The following is a 17,261-nucleotide window of genomic DNA, read 5'->3' as shown; positions in this document are numbered from 1 at the left end:
GTTTTAACCTCGACAGCAAATCTTTGTATAAGTGACATCGTGGCTATCTCATGGATTATACAGTGTACATTTCCAAAAAATATTACCAGTAATACATTCAAACATAAGATACATGTTGGTTGCAAACATCATGATAACTTAAACATCAAATTATGAGCAATGTATCTGTTAGAAAAAATAACATTATCATATTCAAAAGGCAATAACCCATCCGTTGTAGAACTATGTGTTCAGTGGTGTAGATGATGTACAGTCTAACAACAGGGGTTTCCAGAAATCTAGGGGGTACGATTCTGCAAAAAAATTTTTTTGAAACCTCACCTAACATTAAGGACCAGTATGTATCTCTAACTTCAACATCTTAATGGTGAGGAGACAGAGGGGTCAACTACTTCTGAGGTAAGTATCCGAAATGTAGTTAGTGTATGATTCCAACATCAATAACTTAGGCACCACTAGTTGAGCACTATATTAAAATGAAGCATACCGAAAAAGAAATGTTTTGGTGGGTCATCGAAGTGGTCAAACCCACAATAAGACAGGCAAATGTGGATCACATACTGACCTTGAGAGAAAATCGCTGGATTTGTCGCACTGATAACATCAAACATGGCCTGAACTCTGCCACTGAATGGCATTCCTTGGCCTGCCTAAGTTATTGATGTTGGAATCATACACTAACTACATTTCGGATACTTACCTCAGAAGTAGTTGACCCCTCTGTCTCCTCACCATTAAGATGTTGAGGTTAGAGATACATACTGGTCCTTAATGTTAGGTGAGGTTTCCCCAAAATTTTTTTGCAGCATCGTACCCCCTAGATTTCTGGAAACCCCTGTTGTTAGACTGTACATCATCTACACCACTGAACACATAGTTCTACAACGGATGGGTTATTGCCTTTTGAATATGATAATGGTATTTTTTCTAACAGATACATTGCTCATAATTTGATGTTTAAGTTATCATGATGTTTGCAACCAACGTGTATCTTATGTTTGAATGTATTACTGGTAATATTTTTTGGAAATGTACACTGTATAATCCATGAGATAGCCACGATGTCACTTATACAAAGATTTGCTGTCGAGGTTAAAACTAGATCAAAGCAATTTTGTTTAAGCAGAATGTTTATAGGTAGGAAATTCAAAGTACTGTTCTGGACATCTCTATCAATTTTTTCTGATGTAACGCAGAACTTGTTCATGGTGTACATAATCTCTGACAAATATACAGGTCAGCAAATGTTTCACAGCAATGTTCACATACATTGATTATATCTTTTACTATGTAACCATACATTAGGGTAAATGGCACTGTCTAAATGTCAAACAATTTGATAACTTGTAATCAGAAAGTGATTAGAATAACCGGAAGCCTCCCTCACATGATGGTTCTTAATTAAAAGCATAATCACCAACTACTGACTTTGACTCAGATAGACCCTTTTGTCTTATCAGCCTTTATTGATCACCAATGTAGACACATGCAAGCACCACTCACATCAAATAAATTACGAGCTGATTCACTTCTCGTATCCTTAATTCTGGAGATATATAATTATCAATAATATAGTTCTAACATCTAAAGCTGTGGTCTTAATCTAGAGGATGCAGTGAAAAGCGTTAGCAATAACATACGAAACTACAATGGATAGGGCACTCAAAGATGGCCGCCCCATTACAATGCCAAAACATCGATGCATTTCCGGCATCAGCTGCACCAACTTCCCCGTTTAAGCTGCCGTTTGCCTTTATAAGCACTCGAGTGTGGCGAGAAAAATTAGGCTTTCCGGACTCGGACGGACCCCTATGCGTACTTTGACACAGACGTCAGATATGTAAGTAGACTTTGGCTCCTGCCTTGCTAGTAAGCTTTTGTGGGATCTTTGGTTAGACTGATCGACTGATGTAGCAGTACGAGTTAAATTAACTCTATGACCCCTTGGCTTGTTGTTTGAATGCTACGATCAGTCAGTTCATTTTCAGCCATTCGTGCCCTTTAATTTAATTGGTGGACTCTCACAGGCTGTGTCCCTTTATATGAGATAGCGACGCTCCAATTCAGCCCCGGTAATGTTGGTTCCACATTAAAATAAAGAATAATGCAGTGATGACTCTAGTATTGATTGTCCATGTTACACTAAGACAATCAAGGGACTTATTTTAAGATTACTGCTCAGGTTTCGGTATTTATATTGACCATCTGGGCTAAAAACTATCAGTATAAACACACGGTTTATACATTGGTTTCAGGTTAAGTTAGCACTCCCATAAACAAACAAGTATAGCTACCACAGCACCCTGTATCATTGTGTACGGTCAGATACTAGAGGCATAACAAGTGAACCGCTACCGCAAGTTTAATTCTGATTTTTGAAATAAACAACGCAGTTATGATGAGAACAACTAGCGTAGATGAAAGTCACTGTATAATACTATTTTTTTGGTTTATTACACAGCTGCGAAACTACAGGAGGATTAACTCCCATTTTTTAACAAACTGGCAGTCAAAATTGTCAAAGACTACCTGGTAGGACACAAATTCGCTTCTTTTTTCTTTGAAACCACAATGAATCATTGTAACTAAATGCTGAGTTCTCGTCCTCTTTTGTTGCAGCACCAATGAAAATATCTAGTTCACGATTTTAAACAAAGTTTCGTGAGAACGCTAAAAAGATTAAAAAAGTAAGCATATTCTGTTTTTTTCAAGAAATTGTCCGATCTAAAATACAACCTTTTAAATGTAAATCAATGATTACTGCTCTGCCAACAATGAGTGTTGGACATAGCTCTGACTCGCTAGATAATAACACACATAGTTCCATCTCTCGCACACGGGTTGGTTTTTATTTTTTAGACTATGTACTTAAGTTTGACAGCACAAATTATGTTTACATGGATGTAACTGTTTGTATTATGTTCATTTAGGAGTCTTGTATATGCAATTATTGTCCTGAAGATGGTCTGACGGATTGACACCACCCAAGACCGAAACGTCGACTATACCATCTACTTCCAGTATATTTGTTATTTACAGTTGACTATCTTCTCAATAATGAGTTTTGTCTCTGTTCAAACTAAGTTGGAATAGATGTTCTCTTGATGAAATGTGGACCCAATATCGCTCCCTGTTTTCATGAAATATTGCTCAAATCATTGTTCCATCTGTACTCCTTTTTATCTCTGATGAATATATAAAGATCATTGTGTTTAAATCACAGAACAAAATCCCCGTGTGTGTTGTCGTTAATAACTGATGATTAGATCAGTCGATTGATTTCATAGTGGTGTTAATTCATTTCAACACATTTACAAATTAAGCTTTTTGAAATTCTCAAATAATTTTCTCATTCCAAACAAAATCCCTTGTTGGCAAGTTTACCTTTTTGAATTTATCTGCCCAAGCCCTCAAGGGTATATTGGGTCTGTCCCTTATTCATTTCCACTTCTAGAAGCTGCCATGGCTGTGTAATAAATGTGAAGTGACTGTCTGGCTTGCGATTGGCTGGTGTGTCTGGCTCCAGGAGTCAGGATGGGTCTGCCCCGGTGGTGGGTGGAGAGATCTGCATGTTGATGGGTGGGAGGAGTACACCTGGGACCTGAATAGGGCTGGGCTTTCCCTCCACAATGCTGGTTCCACCCCCTGTGGTGCGTCTGATGTCCCTGGCCTGTCCTGTGAATAGGGAGAGGGGCTGAGCAAAACAAAGTGCTCAGGAACCAGTTGCATCTGGTTCGCCCCTTCCCTGCACCTTTGGAGACAAAGGATTTTGTGTATAAAAGAGGAGCTGTGACCCCAAGTAAATGTTCTTGTTCTGACTTGAATCTACCAGGGGTGTGCTGCTGGGGCCCAGGGGAAGGCTTGCCTCCCTAAGCCCTGCCCAGCCCCTGGATGCCCTGGATGCTGGAGGACTTCTCTTGGACCCTCCTGCCTGGCCTGAGGATAGCTGGGAGACTGTCCTTGCCCTGAAAGCCTTGCCCCTTACTTCCTAAAGGACTTATTCTGTTTACTCCTGGACTTTTGCATTCTTCTAGCGCCTGGGAGCGCTTTTGCCTTGATTTGGCCCTTTACTTTAGGAAGGGCGCTGAGGCCTTGCAGCGCTGCGCTGCTTCCCGGGAGAAAGAGGGAATCCCCAGCTGAGGGATTCCCCCGTGATGCCGGCCTTGCGGGTGCCCACCCCGCTTATTTTTAGCTTTTGGTGTGCAGGTGCCCACCCTGCGTCTTCGTTTTACTGGATGGATTGAAGCGGGTGCCCACCCCGCTGATGTGAGACCTTGCGGGTGCCCACCCCGCTTGTTGACTTTGTTTCCCCACCGAGGGAGCCTACCCCTCATTTGCCGCTGTTGGAATCACCGCTTCGGCCCGAGTCGCGGACCGGGCGGAAGTCAGGCAACGATATGACTGACGGCAGGCGGGACTTCCGGTTTTGAGAAGGAAGTCCCGCGCACGCCGCTGCCGCCGCAGGAGAAGCTGCCGAGGAGAGGGAGGCTGGCGGTAGGAATGAAGGGCGGAGGGGGCGCGAGGCACACTACCGGTGCCGGCCCCCGCTGCAAGTGAGGAGGCGCGGAGTCCCCCTTGAGCAGCCCGGTAAGTTAAGAAGGGCTGGGGGGCTCCGTTGGTGCTTACTGCTTGGTTTGTGCCGACCGTGGCGGTGTTGGACAAATAGTGCTGAGTGGTCCCGCCAGGGAGCGGGCCACTCCAACGTCGGGGCATAATTGTTCTAAGAGCCTACGTGGCTCTCACAAAGGGGGCATAGTTGTTTCTAGAGCCCCCCTGTCCGCTCCAACGTGTGGGCCTATTTGTTTAAAGGGCCAGAGGGACCCGTGAGGATTTTTCAGTGCCCCCGGTGTGGGGCTGATCTTCACAGCGGCACCCCAGTTGCGGGCCGCTGCAACCCTTGGGGGCATAGTTGACCGTCAGAGCCCCGTGTGGCTCCACAGTACTGGGGGACATGTTTGTTTTTAGAGCCTAGGTGGCTCCAACGTTTTGGCATATTGTTCAAGGGCCATTGAGAGCCCATGCCTCATATTTAACTTCCACAGCTGCGCAGCACTTAGTGCCAGCTGCAGCGTTTGGCCCTGTTCTTGTCCCCAGCTGCCCAGCAAGTAGTGGGCAGCTGCTACGTTTATGTTCTGGTGCAACCTGGACCCTGATGTGATTTAGGTGCTATTGTGATTTATATACTAATGCTTTGGGTCTTAGGAAATGTACCGTGTGTAGTATGTTTTGCGCACCCTGTGTTAATGCTTATGGTGTTAGGAAATTTACCGTGTGTAGTATGTTTTGCACACCCTGTGTTTTATACCTCTAGATATGATTTCTGCATAGGAGGTTGTTTTACCTGTTTAGGTTTATGATAGGGAGAGTATACTTCCCTGTGTGATGTACGCCCCCAGTGTAATTATAACTTAGGAGGTAGGTCTAATGCGTTAGACTTGTGAGAGATTGCATAATGTGTTTATGCCCCTGTGGTGTGTACAGGATAGGTTTTAAACCTGATTCTATTGTGATAATGCTGAGGTCATTATTGCGCCAGTAGTTACTGGTTGTGCTCTACAGTGATAATTTGTGTTACAGTTGGTATATGTTCTACATTTACAATTGCTGATTTGTGCTAATTCTAACAGTGGTCCATGTGGCCCTGTCTTGTGTAAATAGTCCCCTGTAAAATTCTGCCCAGTGCCTGTTGGCACAGTGTAAATTATGTGATTATCATCTAATGTGTTTATTATAATACAAAGGCTATTTTTTATATATAACCTTGTGTGGAGTTTCTTTTGTGGTGGGCCTAGGGTGTTGTTGCTGGGTGCGCGCGCCAACGCTTTACACATTGCCTCCGGGATAAGCCTGACTGCTCGTGCCAAGCTACCAAGGGGGTGAGCAGGGGTTATCTTTGGCGTGTAACTCCCCAGCCCTGACTAGAGTGGTGGTTTCTGCCTGGCTTTGGCGCAAGCCCTAGCCAACCAGAGATCCCATTTCGAACATTGGTGATCAGCGGTGGGATTAGGACTTGTGTTTGTGCAGTACCACAGCGACAGCTGGCTGCACTACAAAACTCTGCATTTAGATAGTCACATGGAAAGGGATTATTTTTCTAAATTGTTCTAAGAGTCATTTCCTTGTGAATTGTGTACTCCTGTTTTAGCTCAGACATCTAGGTTCCTCGTGTTGAACTTTTCTTGAGAACGTCCGCCAAAATGGAGCCTGCTTTTAATTTCTGTGGTCTGTTTAGATACACTATGTTGGATTTGGTAAGGTTCTGGGAAGAGAGACAAAGGTGGGTGAGTCAGACACCCAGTCCAAACTGAGGGACAACCTGATCCTATGGCAAAAGGATCAATGGGACCTTGAGCGCAGTTGTAGTTTTCTGGATTCCCCAGTGAGGGTGGGATCCAGAGGTGGCAACAGATGTGTGTCCAGTGCATGTATTCCCATTCCCAGTTCCCGGAGTAATGGTACCTGTGCCACGTGGTGGTCAGGTTGAGAAATCAGGGGCGGTAGAAACTGTCTTACCAGTCTGGGGGTGTGTGTGTGGATGAATGGTGTGTTGCACTGGACAGGTGAGTGTGAGTTCTCTGAGATAAGGAGCTTGCTGAATACTTTGGTGTGAGTTCTCTGAAATAAGGAGCTTGCTGGTTGATTGGGTGTGAGTTCTCTGAAATAAGGAGCTTGCTGGTTGATTGGGTGTGAGTTCTCAGGGATAGGGAACTTGCATTGGGGAGTGATTCCAAAAGTAGTGGCTGAGGTGTCTTCCAGCCCAGCGTGGTGGAAGAGGTTCAGAGTAGCCCAGCTAGGTCTCGGTGTAGGGGCTCACGTCCTGTCTCTGCGGAGAAGGAGTGGGTGGGACTGCGTGTCTCCAGGTGCCCGAAACCCAGTCTCAGGGCCTGGATGGTTTCTTTAGGGAACATCAGGTCGGGGCCTAGGCTGTGCCAATAGGCCATTTGAGGAGAATCTCCCAGTGTCTAGAGGACGTGGAGCCTCTGTAAGCAGAGCTCCAGTAGTTCTGGTGTCTGGCGGTACCGCTCCAGTTGGGAGGGTGCGGAAGTCCAGAGGGAGGAGTGAGAGGGGGAGGGGGTCCCCAGTGGGAACCAGTAGGTCAGGGACCAGCCGGGAGGGCTGAGTCGCCACTGAGTGACCATGGTGACGCCACTTCTGTCCTGGGGGGTCTGCACGCACTGTCAGATGGACAGGCGGTCGTGAGATCAGCGCCAGGCAGACTGTCACATGACCCATTAGTTATGTGTCACCCTCGTTAAGTCCTGGTTCGCCAGGCATCTGACCAAAGGGTACGTCCCTCGGTTGGGTAGCCAGTAGTCGGTGTTTCCGGATCTGAACATAAGGGCAGCTGTAGTCCTGAGGGCAGGTGGGGCTCATCGTAAGTGAAGAGACCCTGCTCTACAGTGGAAGGGGGTGCAGAGGGAGGGAATCCTCGCCTCTGACCTCGGTGGATCCCAGGTGGTAGACCAGTTGATGGAGAGAGGTCCTGGACTGGTGGGAGAGTTGTGTTCTGGTGGGTGCTTTCCTGGGAGGGTGCGGAACCCCAGAAGGTGTCTTTTGCAGGATATTTTAGTAATCCGCAAAGTCAAAATGGTTTAATTGAAAATAAAACAATAATAGATAAACCGATTGTTCTTGTTTTATAATGCTACATTGTCATAATTTGATATAAATATCTCTAGTTAAACCACAACCAGATTAAACTTTTTTTTATCCATTGAAGCATTATTGTTAACTGTGTAGTATGTTGGGTGCATCTTCGTTTCTTTGAAAGGATCTGTTGGACTTGGTCCTTTTTGCAGGGTCATCCCTAAACTTTTTGCCTTCCTCCTGTATTTCATCTGACCTGTTGTTGGCTGTTTTATGACTCTGGGCACCTTACCACTGCTGATCAGTGCTAAGGTGCATATGCTCTCCCTATGGTAAAATGTATACATTAATTGGTGTCCATGTTTGGCTTATTTGGTTTACTATCAGCCCCTAGTAAAGTGCACCAGGAGTGCCAGAGCTTGTAAATACAAATGCTGCCGGTGGGCTTGCAGCACTGGTTGTGCCACCCACAGAAGCGGCCTAGCAAAATATGTCTAAGGTCTGCCACTGCAGAACCTGCGTGCAGTCTGGTACTGTCGCGCTGACTGCACAAGTGCACCCACTTGCCAGTCCCTAAACTTTCCCTTAACTACATATTAGTCACCCCTCTGGTAGGCCCAAGGGCAGGGTGCATTGTAGGCATAAGGAGGACATGCCCTGATGTGTGTGGCATGTCTTAATAGTGAATTTCAGCCATTTTCGTTTTTCACTATTGAAGGCTACCCGCTCTCCATAGGCCAGAATGGGCTGCTGGAATTACTACACGCTGCAATCCCAGTGGGCTCAGAGAGCATGGTAGAAAGTCAAGTTTAGTATGCCTGAACTCAGAATAATAAAATACTTATTTTAGTAAAGTTTATTTTAATATCCTGAGTTTGCAAATACTACTTTTAGAAAGTTAGTATTTACTGGACTGGCCATTTCAGTCCGCCTCTGCTGTGTGTGTGTGTTCTGCCTAGTAACAGTAAAGGAGCAGGGCTGGGGAATTCCAGGAGACAGGCTGGCTGCCAGGTGGTGGGTAGAGAGATTACACCAGGATGGGTGGGAGGAGTACACCTTTGACTCTGAATAGACCTGTGCTCTGCCACCACAATGCCGGCTCCGCCCCCTGTGGAGCGGCTGATGTCTCTGCCCTGCTGCTGAAAGGAAAGAGCAGAGTCACCACAACAAAGTGCTCCAAAGCTGGACTGAGCCAGGCCCAGGCCCAGGCCCCCTGGCGACAAAGAACAAAAGATTTGTGCTTTAAAAGAGGGAGCCCTGCTCCTAAGAAATCAGATCCTGTTTGCGCCAAGAAGAAACTCTGCCTGAAGAGAAGGACCTGGAAAAGCTGTATGGAGGAGTACTGTCTCTAAGCCTGAGAGACTGGCCTGCGGTGGGTGCGTTGCTGCTGGAAGGAGAGGAAGAAAAGACTGAGAAAGACTTTTGATCAACTTGTGCTTTACAAACAATCTCCAAGGGCTTGCTTGTGAACTTGCCCCCTGAACTGCGCCCCAGGAACAGTGGGCGCTACCTTTCCCCAAGAAGAAGAGAAGCTGCTGGAAGTGATTCTGCAAACCGCTGACCTCAGCGAACCTGTGTGCCCCTCATCTGAGCACCGCGACTTCTGCCACCGGGACTATTGTAAGCACCGCAAAGGCCTGCCCGGCCCGAGCCCAGCAAGCAACTGCCCCCCGAGCCGTAGCTCGCACAGCAAAGAAGAAACTGATCAGGCTCCAAGCGCCGAGCCTCTGCGACCCCCCTGGCCGTGGAAGCTCCTGTAAGGACCTGCGACGCACTGTTCATCCCCTGAGCGAAGCCGACAGCGCTGCGACACGCTAGAAATCACCCCCGGCCGGCCCCTCCTTCTGCCGACCTCGTTGTGTGCCTGGGAGCGTTCCGAAGTGCCCCACGAAGCATCGCCGCCCAATGACCAGGAGGGACGACAACGCGACGCGGGACACTCCTCTGTGGACCCCTGAGGCTGCGACGACCATCTCCCCCAAAGAACAAAGGTACTGTGAGCTGCGCGCGCTAGTACGACCCGTCCGTTGCTTTGTTTGGGCCGTACTGGCGCTGCCGTACCGCTACGCTGTTCACGCGTGAAGCGTGAACTTTGGCACCCTTCGTATCAGCTGTGCGAGGCCCCCGTGAAGACTCCATTGAATATATAGGACGTTGCTCACGTGGGAAGCGTGAGGTTCTGCAAGAGGCGTACCGGACGTGTACGACGCGTACCTACGAGGGTACGGTCCGTACGGTTCACGTCCAGCGTACGCGTGCTCACGCGAGAAGCGTGAGAAACGGCAAGACACGTTCAAAACCTCGTACGAAGCGTACCGGAGGCGCTACGAAGCGCACAGACACCTAAAGAAGCCTATTTGAGGTAGAAAATCGCCATTTTGAGAACTGTGGACTGCCTAAAAGCATTGAAAGAAACTGGAACCTATTTTAAGTGAAGAACTGTATTTTACACAGCCTGCTTGAAGAAATCTTTTATATAAAGAACTTTATTTTTGCATAAATACAGTCTTGTGTCTCTGTGTGGTGGGGTGGTGATTATTGTGTGGGATATCTTGAACGCTTAACCTAATGCACTCTGGTATCTAGCCTGACTGCTCGCGCCACGTTACCTAGAGGGTGAGCAGGAGTTATTTTTAAAGAGGTAATCCTACGCCCTGACTTAGAGGAAAGGGTCCCTGCTCGTCGCAAGTGCATACCTGCGCCACCCAGAGACCCCGGATTCTAACATTGGTGGCAGCAGTGAGGATTTACGGATTTGCGTTCTTGGTGTCTGCGCAGTGATTACTAACCATTGCACAGTGGACAGTCCAGTAGCTTGAACCACAGAACTTTACAATTTTTAATTTCGCTTGTCAAGAAGAAGAAGATCCCTTGTGTTTGGAGTCATGCCTGGCCCAAACAGCATAGAGAAAACCGCGTCTGAAGCCTCTGAGGCTGGAGAGGTTGAATGGGATGAGTCAAAACTGGATGGCTACAAGAGAACTGAACTCAAGTACTTCTGCAGGAAGCTCAAGGTTCCACATGCAGGATGCAAGAACAAATCAGATCTCTACAAGGCGCTGAAAGCCTGGATTGAATCAGGGGGTGCAACTAAGGAAGTTACACCATTGAAACCAGCGGAAAGCGTTCGCAGTTTTGGCAGAGGCCTGTCGCCAGAGGAGCTGGCAGACAGACAGGCCACCAGGGATCATGAGATAACATTGGCAAAGCTGGAATTAGAAAGCCACTTGGAGCTAGAAAGCAAGAAGCTGGCTCTGGAAGAAAAGAAAATGGCGCTTGAAGAAAGAAAGATTCAGATGGAGCATGACTTCATAATGAAGAAATATGATATGGAGCTCGAGAGGCTTGAGGCCAGGAGTGTCTCAGCCCAGCAACCAGAAAGGTGCGTAGCTCAGAGATTGAGCTTTTCTGAGTGGGAGGAGGAATCCAGCTCAGATGGTGGCAGCAATATTGAATTTTCTAGGGCTGAGAGAGTAGTACGCACACCCAGAGATGTGGCGCCTGACTTGAAGGAGGGGGTTAACATACACCAGGAGGTTCAAGGGCATGAGGTAGCTCCAGTAGTGCGCAGTATCCCTGAAGGGAATAGGGTAACTGGCGCAGGGGTTCATGGTCCTAGTGGCGGGAGGGACACTCTACTGACTCTAGATGAGAGGTGCAGGGAGAGGGGTTCCCCCAAAATTGAAGTCCTGGTATGTGAGTGTGAAGACCGCCCAGAAGAGTGTGGGTTGTGTGACAGAGACTGTCCGATACTGTCTTGCCAGTCTCAGGAGAGTGGTGTGGAGTACGTGTGGGAGGCACTGGATGGTAAGGTGAAGGATAGTTTGGTTAACCTTGCTAGGGGGCTGTGTGATCCAATTGTGGGAGAGCATATTGTAAGTCCCTGTTTTCCAGAGCTATGCCAACACCTGTGGGAAAGTGAGTTATCTGACCGCAGGGAGCTCGCATTGGAGGAAGACCTTTTGGTGGAGTCCAAAGGGTCTGGAAAGGCATTGGGGAGTGACCCCGTGGGGAGTGGCTCAGGTATCTTCCAACCCAGAGTGGTTGAAGTGGTGCAGAGTAGCCCAGCTAGGTCCCATGGTAGTGGGAGGGGTGTAGGGGCTCACGTCCTGAATCAGTGGAGAAGGAGTGAGTGTGGGGCTGCGTGCCCCCAGGAGCCCGAAACCCAGTCTCAGAGCCTGGATGGTTCTTTAAGGGAACACCAGGCGGGGAGCCTAGGCTGTCCTGAGGGGCCGCCCGTTGAAGGGGATCCCCTAGTGTCTAGTGAACGGGGAGTGTCTGTAAGCAGGCCTCCCTCGGTTCTGGTGTCTGGCAGTACCGCTCCAGTTGGGAGGGTGCAGAAGTCCAGAGTGAGGGGTGAGAGGGGTAAAGAGTCCCCAGTGGAAGAACCAGTGGGTCAGGGGCCAGCCAGAAGGGCTGCGTCACCAGTGAATGACCATGGTGACGCAACTTCTGTCCTGGGGGATCTTCAGGCACTGTCAGATGGACAGGGGTCGGGAGATCAGCGCCAGGCAGACTGACACACGACACATGAGTTATGTGTCACCCTCAGGGGGGGCATGCGTGCTCCCCGGGAAGTCCTGGTGCGCCAGGCGAGCGTTCAACCGCATGGGTTGGTCCCAGGGTTGGGAAGCCAGGGTCAGGTGTTGTCTGACCTGGAGGGTGGGAATACTGTAATCAGTGTCCTGACCCAGGTTGCTTCTAGGGGTACCACTCCAGGTGGGAGGGTACAGTACTCTGGAAGGGGGTGCAGAGGGAGGGAGTCCTCGCCTCTGACCCCGGCTCAACTGAAGGGTTTAGACCCTAGGTTGAAGGGCCAGGTTCAGGGTGTCCCCCCTTGTAGGAGAGTAGGGTCTGCTATCCTATGGTCACCCCAAATGTTTGCTTTTTGCTTCACTGGTTTTTGACATATTGAGGCTGTGGGCCTGCCAATCAGACCCCCAGCCTGCTGTTCTCTCTACTAAATTTACACTATGCACCCTAGGTGCATAACCAATTGGAAGTAGATCACCCTGTGAGCCCCTGTACCAGTGTACACTAGGTACCCAGGGCATTGGTGTATCTAAGGCCTACCAGGGGCTGAAGCATGTATTATGCCACCCCTGGACTGGCCTAACAAATTTGACACAACTGGCTGATCACTCAGCTGGGGTAAGTTGGTGTAACCACCTCTTACTTAGGTGTAGTATGCCTATACCTAACCTTAAATGGAACACATGGTAACCTATCAGCCACTCCTATAGCAGGCCTTGACAATCCTGAAGGCAGAGTGCTTGGTTCCATGTGAGATGGTGCTCTGGCATGAGCTGGGCCTGTCTGCAGTGGTCGGAACCACTTCCTTCTACTGTTTCCAGATATCGTCATACCATATACTCTTAAGTGCATTATGAACCTCGCGGTTAAATGCTATCTTTGGTTTGGCTTTATCAAAACATGTCGAGTAAGGTGTCATACGAATTGGAATACTAACCCCTCGCCAATTCTGGCGACGGGGTTAGCATTCCACCCTTCTAGAGGGACACGACATGTACAGTACCTGAAACCCGGGTAAAATCAGACATAGCCTCAGCTCCACAAAATGGATGCTGCCACCACAGACACAAGTCTGCCCTCCTGCTGCTGGGAGTCCTTCCAGCTTGGGAGGTGTGGACAAAGGGTTTCCTGCCAGGGGAGGTGCGTGCACCACCCCAGACAGGATTTTGTGTATTGGTCAGGTAGGGCTTGAAAGAAACCAGACATGCCTGAGGCTCACAAGGAGCCTCGGTGCATATGCCAGTTCAATCCGGTCCTGGGGCACACCAGTCCCGGGCCTGGGGCGAGCTGGACAAAGGATTGGGGGTGTAACCACCCCCCTTCCTGGTCCCACCCTTAGGGAGGGACCTAGCAGGTAGTCCGGCCCCTAGAATCCGCTTAAAGGTAGGAGCTGTGTCCTAAGACTTTAGACATCCTGGAATCAACTTAACTACAAGAAGAAGACGGGAACTTCGACGCTCTGCTGCACAGAGGACTGAAGGAAATCTCCCCTGTGGTCAGGGAGTGACCACCTTGCTAACGCAAGCACCATCCAGCGAATCAACGTCTGCTTTGCCGCCGCCTCCCGCCGGAGCCCGAGCCCAGAGACTGACAAGACCTGGACCACCAAACCTCTCACCGCCCGATCCACAGTCCCTGAAAAGAAGGAACCCGTGGAGGCACCGAGACACGTGGAGCCAGCCATCTTGAAAAGACCACGACAAGCTGCAAGCGCGACAACCGAGGCTCCCTCCAAGTTGTGCTTTGGGTCCTGAGAAGCCCAACACCCGAGCAGCATCTGCACCAAAGGTGAGCCCTCCAACATCTCCACGATCTGCGTGGGGGCCCCTCTGCATTTTGCCACTCGACGCGCCTAACCGGTTGCTGGCCCGTTGGCTAGTGGCCATCTTGGCGACGAACTTCAAGAACTACACCGCTGGTCTGGTTGCTCCAGACTGGCCCTTGCTCCCCTCCAAAGGAGCAGTCCCTCTGACCTTGCTGGTCAGAACCATCAGCTTATTTCGTTTTCCACAACAATTGCTTTTGCCAAGGCTTGTTTGCTTCGATCAAGTCGCCGACACCGCCGACAGCGAGAGCCTGCGTGGGACAGCTCGTGAACCGACTCCTGGACGTCGTCGACCTTCAGGGACCACGTGGCTGCAGAGACAAGCTGCACCTTTCCTCCTATTTGCACCCGACATCGCCTGGTACCCACCTGGTGCCACGCTGGTCACTGGCTAGTGACTGTGAACACTGTCCCCTCTGCTTACAGGTCTTCTACAACTCCGATCCACTCTTGGATCCACCGCATCTCTTCCGGACCGACCGCCTGCAGCATCTTTGTCTTCAGGCTCCATTGAACAGAGAGAAGAAACCCGACGCACTTCGAGACCTATGCACCCGCTTCCTGTGGGTGAGGTAAAGCTGGCACTCCGGTGCCCAAGTGTAGAGTATCATCTCTAGTGTCTGTGTTTCCAATCTTGAGTTCATAGTCCATCCGGAAGATCCTTTTTGCAGTAACTTTGTAACTTTTACGCACCCATTGAGAACCTATGGGAGCCCGCGTGTGACTATTTGCTCTGCACACGCAACCCGTGGACCTCCTGGTCACTAACTAAAGTTAGCTCCTTGTAGGCCCAGCGATTCTAGAGGCCCTAGGCCTTTTCCCTTTTCTGTTCGTGGTACTTATACCACTATTTTAGTATATGGTTCGAGTGGCCACCAGGGCCTATCCATATAAAGTGCAACTTCTGTGTATTCTAACGTATTCTTGTTTAACGATTTGTGCTCCTGTGCTCATAAAGAGTCTAGGGGATACTTTGAGAAATAAATACATATATATTTTGAATATATATCTGTGTGGTGTCCTTTCATTGGTATAAAAGGGGGTTACTTATGGTAAAACAGCCTGCTTAACACGCTTTAACGAGTTTAGCCTCAAAGACTGCTTAGCCTACGCTACCACTAGGGCAGCTAGTCCGAAAAGGTTGACTTACAACCACACCATAAGGGTTGCTTGGCATGGTACAAGGTGGTCACTTTAACTAGTGAATATCATATACCAGGCCAACTTCTCACATTGGTGAGCAGCGGTTGGATTTGAGCTTGCTGTGTTTTACCTCTGTAATCTCTTTGTTACCAATTGAAAGATCATACAGGTACCTTTAGGTACATATAAAACAAGAATAGATATACTTAAGTTCTACTGAACTTAGTTGTTGTAGAGCAAAGGGAGTAGCACACCCTGACTACAACTACTAGATAGGTTTAGTAGGTAAACCCAAGTGTAGGTAGATTGCAACACATCCACCCACACTTAAGAGCAATGGCTGGGGCAGAGGGGTCCAATGTACCTATCTCTGTTGAGAGTGACCCCCAGAGGGCACCATCCATCTTTGCTACCCTAAACCAAAATGAGCTCAGGCAGTTGGCAAATATCAGGGGCCTTAAACAGCCCAAGAACCCTACTTCTGCTGAACTCATAGAGCTTTTACAGGCTGATGAAGATCAGAAAGCTCTCAGGAAAGCCTCCCAGTTAGGCCCCTTAGGGACTGGAACAGGAGGCCCCCCTTCTGAAGATGCTACTGAGGTACCCCTTTCCAATAGTCACCCCTTAGATGAGATTCATACTACAGAGGATGAAAGTGAGAAGGGTACTGATACAGAAGGTAGTGAGGATGAAGGGAGAACTAGCCCAGTGCCAAGTGTTATACGTGGCCCAGCTAAACTAAGGCTATTGGGGACTGACAATGGGATCCTCCCATTGGATCCCCCCAGTGGACTTAACCAGGGGCTTGGGAGGCAAAGGAATCACTCAGGTGAATCCAATGCTTCTCATGCCTCTAGAGGCTCTCAAGGTCACTCCAGGAGAAGGATGACCACTCCTCAGAGGAGGGAGCATGAGGCCAGAATGCAGGAAGCCCAGCTGAGGATCAGGAAACAGGAGCTAGAAGTAGCCCTGATGGAAGAGAAACTGAACAAGGCTAGGCAACATAAAGAGAGTGGGTCTATACCCACTGGTAGCAGCATTGTCCCTAAGGACAAAGATAGGGTCTTTGATAATAGGAACCTGTCCAAGGTTGTGCCCCCCTACAAAAGTGGGGATGACATCCACAAATGGATGACTGCTCTTGAGAGAGCCTGCAAAGTGCAGCAGGTTCCTGAAGACCAGTGGGCAGCAATCTTATGGCTCTCCTTTGAAGGTAGAGGCAGAGATAGACTCCTCACTGTTAGAGAGGAGGATGTCAGAAACTACAGAGTCCTGAAGAGTGTCCTAGTTGATGGGTTAGGCTTAACCACTGAACAGTACAGGTTAATGTTCAGAGACACCCAGAAGACACAGACTCAGGACTGGTCTGAATACATTGAATGTGCCACTAAGGCTTTGGAGGGTTGGTTGCTGGGAAGTAAGGTATCTGATTATACAGGATTGTACAATTTGATGATGAGAGAACAGATTTTAAATAACTGTCAAAACCAGCAACTGCATCAACACTTGTTTGACTCTGATCTGACCTCTCCCCAAGAATTGGGAAAGAAGGCAGACAAATGGGTCAGAACCAGGGTTAAGCAAAAGAACCAGAACCAGGGCCAAGGGGGTGATCAGAAGAAAACAGTCCAAAAGGGTGGAGATCATAAATCTAAAGACCATAAGTCTTCAACAGGGCCCCAAACTAGTACTAATGGGGGTGGGTCCCAGCCTAAAGGGAAGAAGAAAGAAGGTCAAAAGAAACCCTGGTGCAACCCTTGCAAGAATACAACTCACTGGACTAGTGATTGTAAAAAGGGTGGAGCCCCCAACACTGTTGCCCCTAAGGCACCTGCTCCCAGTACTACTGTTAGCAGTGTTGGTCCCCAGACAAAGGGTGTAGTGGGAATCACTATGGGTACTGAAGGAGATTCTGACTTAGACAGAACCCTGACACAGGCAGTCCTGATCTGTGATGGGGACATAGATTTGTCCCTGACTGTGAGCCCCAGTAACCTGGGCAAGTACAGACAGACTCCTTTAATTAATGAAAAAGTGGCTCAAGCCTACAGGGACACATGTGCCAGTGTCACCATGGTGACACCAGGCTTTGTGGACCCTGGACAGTACATACCAGGTGAGAATTACCTGGTGACCAATGCCAGCAATGCCACTACTTCACATAGTGTGGCAG

At 48.7% G+C, this 17,261-nt stretch overlaps 1 protein-coding gene and 1 long non-coding RNA gene across 2 annotated transcripts in view; one reads left to right on the top strand and one right to left on the bottom strand.

The window, feature by feature from the left end:
- Positions 1–17,261, bottom strand: part of MIPOL1 (mirror-image polydactyly 1) — a 1,493,682-nt gene that overhangs the window by 1,016,471 nt on the left and 459,950 nt on the right. The gene's annotated exons all lie outside the window — the stretch shown is intronic.
- On the top strand, positions 1,743–3,230 carry LOC146799775 (uncharacterized). Its single transcript, XR_014969312.1, has 4 exons — positions 1,743–1,840; positions 2,462–2,532; positions 2,620–2,687; positions 2,931–3,230. It is a non-coding gene; the product is annotated as an uncharacterized LOC146799775 (long non-coding RNA).

Source organism: Triturus cristatus, chromosome 9, assembly GCF_964204655.1.
Source record: "Triturus cristatus chromosome 9, aTriCri1.1, whole genome shotgun sequence".
NCBI lineage: Eukaryota > Metazoa > Chordata > Amphibia > Caudata > Salamandridae > Triturus > Triturus cristatus.
This window is presented reverse-complemented; position numbering and strand designations above follow the sequence as displayed.